This window comes from Nicotiana attenuata, chromosome 2, assembly GCF_001879085.1.
Source record: "Nicotiana attenuata strain UT chromosome 2, NIATTr2, whole genome shotgun sequence".
NCBI lineage: Eukaryota > Viridiplantae > Streptophyta > Magnoliopsida > Solanales > Solanaceae > Nicotiana > Nicotiana attenuata.
Window position 1 is genome coordinate 69168626 of NC_031990.1, and position 7603 is coordinate 69176228.

Below are 7603 nucleotides of genomic sequence, written 5' to 3' on the forward strand. Positions count from 1 at the left end.
GAGTCCCTTTGCACCTTAAGTTGGTCTCGCCGATAGTCGAGCCATTTTGAGAGTAATCTCTCCGGTAGTCGGGCCATTATGAGAGTAATCTCTCCGGTAGTCGGGCCACATTGAGAGTAATCTCTCTGGTAGTCGGGTCATTTTGAGAGTAATCTCTCCGGTAGTCGGGCCACATTGAGAGTAATCTCTCTGGTAGTCGGGCCATGAAAGTAATCTCTCCAATATTTGGGTAGGGACGAGTACCCATCCCCTCACACCCTAAGACCGCCTTCTTCATGCGTGGATCATCTTGTTGAACAAGAGCATATCTTTCTCTCTTGACCTACAAAAAAGAAAAAAAGACGACAAAAGAAGAAAAGCACAAGAAAAGAAGAAGAAATTACCTTTGTATCAATGCTTCCGAGTCCTCAAAATAGACTCAAGTGACTTGCAAATACTGAGAATTGATATTCACGATTGGAGCATGCAGCCATATATATATAGATGTCAGAGACTGCTTGCAATAGTATATNAAGATTTAGATCCTAGGAGAAAGTTCATCAGACTAGGTTTTCTATCTTAGGAGAACAATTCATCAGACTAAGATTTAGATCCTAGGAGAAAGTTCATCAGACTAGGTCTTCTATCTTAGGAGAAAGATTCATCAGACTAAGATTTCTATTTGGAGGAAAATCCATCAGACTAGGACTTTTTATCCTAGGAGGAAAAAATGTGAAAAGCAATGGCAGCATTTTATGCACGCTAACAAGACAGGCAAGGGCGAAGATTTGAGAAACTTCCCTTTTGTTGGCTCTCATCTTCTTCCTTTTCTTTTTCTTTCTTTTTTTTTTCCTTATTGTTGAACCAACTTTCTTGCACTACTTTGTTCCTGTTTCAAACAAAGAAAACTTGTGAGTTTAAAATGTGGTGGTTAGTTTGTGGCCTTGAACTTCGAGGGCGGCCCGATATCCTCTATTTGTTGCATTGCATGAACTGGCATTCCCCCATCCCTTATGTCTCATATGAATCCCAAAGCACGTCTATTGCCCCCACTCCGTGTACATGATGTTCTTCTTGACTTAACCACTGGCCTCGGCCTTGAAGTTTATTGTTCCTTCACTTGCCTTGATAACTGATTCTCACTTGGAGACCTTGCTAACCACTTTCTTTGTTACCCTTAACGCAGAAAATATCTCTGATTCGTTCACCAAACACCCTCCATTTGATATGTATCAAACCTTTCGTGTTTCACCGAAAATACCTTTGATCCGTTCACCCTAAACCCTTCATTTTTTGCATTGTTCATGAATTGACAAATACCAAGCCCTTGCATTTCACAAGGATCCCAAAGCATGTAGATTGTTGCCAACTCAGTGTGCTTGTTGTTCTTTCCTGACTTATGACGCTTTGATGTGCTAACCAGATCTCGTTTTGTTCAATTGGAAAGCTGGTGGCAGATTTTGAAGTCATTTCTCACTTATTATGACCATACAGACTCAGGAGGAGGAAGTAAACAAGACAAAAGGAACAGAGTAAAGGACAAAGGAAAGAGATGAGTCCTAACAAGAAAGCTGCGAAGTAGAAACCTATCAGATGTGGATACCAACTCTAATGACCATGACATGCAACTGCGGCCTACTCTGCCAAGCAAATATGATGTTTAGCTCTTGTCGTACCCTTAAATCGTGAAACTGGGCTTCAATGCTCCGCTTATCCAATTGGAATCACAATCCTCATTCGACTTGTAGTGCCCGAAGGGTTTTCACCCTCAAGCCTCTCTCATTTGTTCTTTCTCTTAGCTCACATCGCCTTACGGTGCCCGTGAGGGTTTCCACCAATAAATATTACTTAATTTCCAAATACACTAATTCCTAATTTAAAAGCAAACTAAGACAAATTAAAGTATAAATGCAAAAAGAACCATTTTTGTTATTTTTTTGTTTTGTTTTTGAAGTAACCTAATTACTAATTAATCCTAAAATGTGAAATTAAACCCTAAATGCAAATGCCAAGTATATTTTTATATTTTTCATTAATTAAAATGCACCAACAAAATGCAAACAATCAACATAAAATGTCACAAAAATCCACAAAATGTAAATAAGGAAAGAAATCATTTTGTTTGAATTTCTGGGAGTAATTCATATAGGGCAAAAATCACGTGCTCACATCGCACACCAACGCAAGTGACTCCATATTCACTTGTTTATGGAGTTGAAGCGGTCCTTCCACTTGAGCGTCAAATCCCATCGTTACGGCTTGCCATTCAAGAAGGACTCACTGATGAAGAAAATGCTCGGTTACGCCTTGAAGAATTGGAAGCTCTTGATGAAAAGAGGCTAGAAGCTCAACAAAGCCTTGAATGTTATCAAACTCGCCTGTCTCAATCTTTTAACAAAAGGGTACGCCTTAGAGGTATACTAAGTGGGATGGACCATATATCGTACAAGAGGTATACTCAAGTGGCGCTTACAAGATAGTTGACTCGGAAGGTTTGCGGATTGGCCCCATCAACGGGAAATTCATGAAGAGATACTATCCTTGAAGAAAACAAATACATTCCTCGACGTACGAGCCTAAACTGCAAGTCATGAAGCTCCTTGAGACATGAGCTTAAACAGCATGTTGCTACACTCCTGGCTCGCATGAGTCTAAATTGTGTATGGCCCCCACAAAAAAAATCACCCAGTCTGAACTACGGTATGACTTGATCCTCTTCACCGAGGTACGTAGGCAGCTTAGAGTTTCATTCTAAGTTCTGTCGCATAAGTTCAAAAGATACATATTGCCCCAATTGTTGTCCGAGTGAAGTATGGAGGAATGTAACATCAAGCTGAAACGACATCCTCCTGTTGAATTTTGATCTCATTTGATTTAAAATGGGCATGCTTCCATGGTAAATTGGTGTCTTCAATGGAATGATTATAGTCTTTTAGGAGGCTACCATGTATTTGCAATGAAGACTAGTGATTCGTTATACCTTCAAGTTCGCCAAACCTTTAAATTTTCGGTCTTCAAGTTGAAGTCTGCAAATCTGCCAGTCTTTAAGTTGAAGTATTCAAGTCCATCGGCCTTCAAACTGAAGTCCTTATGTTCACCAGAATTCAAGTTGAGTTGTTTAAGCCCTCGAAGTCTCCAAGTTAAAATCTTCAAGTCCGCCGGTCTTCAAGTTGAAGCCTTCACGTTCGCCACCCTTCAAGTTGAGATATCTAAGCCCTCCAGGTCTCCAAGTTGAAGTCTTCAAGTTGAGTTCCTCATACTCGTCGGTCTTCAAGTGGAAGTATTTGAGCCCTCAAGTTTTTTAGATTGAAACATCAAAGTCCGCCGAATCTTCAAGTTTATCGGTCTTCAAGTTGAAGTCTGCAAAGTCCGCCGAATCTTCAAAATTTTCCAAGTGTTCAAGTCGACGTCATCAATTCCATGAAGTCTTCGAGTTGAAGCTTTATAACTTTCCAATCTTAAGGTGGACGTATAAGTCCCTTTGCACCTTAGGCCGGCCTCTTCGTGGGTTTTTCCTTAAAAGAAACTATAACTTTCCAATCTTAAGGTGGACATATAAGTCCCTTTGCACCTTAAGTTGGCCTCTTCGTGGGTTTGTCTTTAAAAGGAACTATAACTTTCCAATCTTAAGGTGGACATATGAGTCCCTTTGCACCTTAAGTTGGCCTCACCGGTAGTCGGGCCACATTGAGAGTAATCTCTCCGGTAGTCGGGCCACATTGAGAGTAATCTCTCTGGTAGTCGGGTCATTTTGAGAGTAATCTCTCCGGTAGTCGGGCCACATTGAGAGTAATCTCTCTGGTAGTTGGGCTATTTTGAGAGTAATCTCTCCGGTAGTCGGGCCACATTGAGAGTAATCTCTCCGGTAGTCTGGCCATGAGAGTAATCTCTTCGGTATTCGGGCAAGGATGAGTACTCATCCCTCACACCGTAAAACCACCTTCTTCGTGGATCATCTTGTTGAACAAAAACATATCTTCCTCGTTGACCTAAAAAAAAAAAGTAGACAAAAACGTAGAAGAAAAAAATGATACCTGTCAATGATTCACTTGAACATGCTTCTGAGCTACGACTGATGCCAATTGAAGGGAAGGCATGTCCCTATTTATAGAGCTCTAAAAGTCATTAACTGAAGGACTAATAACGGTGTGGGAGCTGTGATTATTAGAGTCTAACTAGAATTCGTTATCCCAATTCAATTGAAAGAAAAAGGATCAGGCGGTGGAGTTTGTCTCTACTTACGTACAAATTGGGAAAGGGACGATGACATTCTTGTTTTAGTGGACTAAGGAAAGGATGTCCAAGCAAAGGGAGACAAAGATGGCATTTTGTTCAAATTCTTGGATCCATGTGGCCTTATCCTAAATACCTCAATGAAAGAAAAACTTTAAATTCCAATCTGTTGAAGTTGGTTAAAGTTAGATGCAAAGTTTTTAAATGCACATTTTGATCAAAGTTCATTATCTGAATAGTGATCAAATTTGAGGGCTTGGTTTCACAGCAACGTTTCATGGAACGTCTTTAAGGGACACACGTGAAGAATTTCTTACTTCAAGACTAGTCTTTGAAATTCACACAATAAATTTTGAAGTTGGGGCATTTGTAGGCATATAAATTTTATTAAATTAAATTCATAAAACAATTTGGATTATATTTTAAATTCAAGATATACTAGTCCAAATAAATATTATGAGCTAATATAATTGAATTAATTATATAAGTCCAATATATATGGATTAAATAAATAAGCCTTAATCCATTGGGCTAGTCTATTTAATTGAGCTAAAGTGATGAGCCCACTTCATTAAGCCCAAGATGGCATATTCCTAGAGGCCTAGTGGCACGTGTCAAATGACATGGCACGCCAAGTCAAATGGAAGAGCCAATAGGATCATGCCACGTGTCAAAATGGCAAGGCATGCCAAGTCACACTAAAAGGCCAATGAAATCGCGCCATGTGTGCAAGTGACATGTTCTGGCCAATCAAATGCGGCCATGTCACACTTCAATTTGATTGGTCGGAAAAAGTTTGTTCTTATCATGACTCCTCCCTTCCACAACTATAAATAGCGGTCTTCATAACCCAGAAAAGACACCAGAAGCTATAACAAGAAGCAAGAAAGAGCTCGTGAATCAAACGCTGCAAATTCCTCCACAAGTTTCAAGCTTCAAGCAATCAAGTTTAAGCTCAAGAACGAAGAACAAATCAAGTTCGGGCTCAAGAACGAGGAACAAAGCAAGTTCAAGTTCAAGTAATCAAACTCAAGATCAAGAATGAAGTCAAATCAAATACAAGTCATTCAAGATCAAGGCTACTTGTTCGTGATAAAATTCGTGGCAACAATCAAAGTGTTCGCAACGGATAAATCAAATTCAAATTCAAGATCAAGCTCGAAGGCCCTTGAATTTATATTAGAAAAGTAAAATAAGAGGATCCATAGATATTGTAACACTCAAATATACGAAATAAAATACTACGATTGTTGCAATATTTTTCGGTCTTGGTTTTATTTTCTCGACGCAAATGTATTATCTACAACTACTATAATTGTAGCGCAAGTCTGCTACAATTAAAACACAACAATATTGTTCAAAAACTTGTCTACCATCTTTCTTCTAAACTAGCATCAACTAAACAATTATACTACATGTTCCATACAAAACATTACAACTACTTCTTCTTCCTCTGGACTCGTGTTTTCTCATTCAAAGCTGGTGTACCTTTTCTCCTTGCCAATTTGCCTGTCACCTCACTTTCACTAATTGCCTCATGCTCCTGCTTCTTTCTAGCATAGTCCCAAAGTAGCGCTCCATAGCGTCTACGATGTTGGTCAATATCAGAAAGGTCTTCTGCCGGAATTGATAACTCTCGAAGACTGACATACTCTATAAAGTCAGCAACAAATACACCACAATCGCTGCAAAGATAAAAAAAAGTCAATATTTACCAAACGATTAGAAAAAAAGGGTTAAATGTATAGACAGAAAGAAGATTTTTGTTACAGTGATCCTCCTTTTTGCTGTGGTATCTCTCCGACGATCCACTGAATGTTAAGAGGGTCGGTAACAACTTTTTCAATGTGTGCCTTTGTATTCTTGAAGTTGATGTCTTTACGCTTCCCATAAAAAATGGTGCATGACAAATACAAAGGGATAATAACAGAAAACTTGTCGACACAAGATTCAACAATAGGGTGATTGCGTGAAGAGACCATGGAATCATACGCATAAAGTTGCGTGTCTGCAATGTCAAAAACAACCAACACCCAGTGGAATTTTTCTACAATGTTGATGGGCATGATGATATAATCAACTTCATCCCATGCAATATTTGCGAGTAGTCTGTACCCCAATATATATTCTGCTACAACGTCCTGGGGTTTGACAACAGAAAACTTCTTTTCTTGAGGAGAATTTTGGAACTTTTCATAAATTTGTTCGATCCTAGTCTTGAACAAACAATCTGTTGTAGTAAACCTGGTCTTGTTGTGGGGGCCATACTTGCCTCTTTTCCTCAAGTAATATATTATAACATCAATGTGTTGCAACAAAAACAGATTACATTTATACTACAAGTTATCTTCAAATAATCTACACAAAACTATAAAATAACTACAATTACATTATAAACAGAAAACAAAGCATCTATAATCAGAATACAAATTATCTACAAAATATCTACAAATCAAATACATTGAATCTTACCGAGTCATTGAGGACTTGTCCGGGGTGTGCCAGGGAAAAGAACCACTCCTTCTTGTCAACCTTTTTCACTCCAAGATCTAACCATGGCTTAATTTGGTTGGCCTTTATAGAATACGTAGCCTTCCTCCTATGTAAACAAATAGAAATTAAAATAAAATTGTTGAATGAAGTGGATATGTAAAAGATGAATACTGGAATAAGTGTCAAATTGTGCAAACTAACCTCTTTGAACCTGTGTCGGTACCGTGGTATAACCACTTGTTGAATTGATCCAACAACTCACCAATGGCTGTTTTCGAACATTTTTAGGAGATTTAACAGTAGGGGATTTTTTTGAATTTTTCTTCTTTTTGGGAGTTTTTGAACTGGGAGACACCTTCGCTTTCTTTCCAGGTTTACTGAAGGCACATCTTCTACAAAATCATCATCGAACACTATCTGTTTTCCTTTCCTTTTCGCTTGTTTGATTGGCCTCGAAGATTCTCCAGCATCGAAATCATGTTTTTGTTTAGTTCTAGCTTCAGCCCTGATTTGACGCGGAGAAAGACTATGCTTCTTATCTACAATTGCATGTGTAGATTTTCCATGCTTTTTGGGTGAATGTGGTGATAATACACCCAAATCGAAAGAAGGTATATCAGCTTCTCTAGATTTTTTAGGGCTGTGCTTTGAAGGTTTGCTCTTCTTCATTGAGAAAATTTGAAGCTGAAGGTAAATGTGTGTATGAACTTTGAAGAATTGACTTCAATTTTGACTGGTTGTAGAAGAAAAAACTTAAAATTGGACGTTAATGGTGGGGGTTACATATGTTTCTCTGGTTTTAGCAGAGGAAGTAATGGGAAAGAAATGTAGGTGTGGGGTGACACGTGGGTGAGGCTGTGGGTTTGGGAGAGAGAAACGTGGGGGGTGGGGGGGGGGG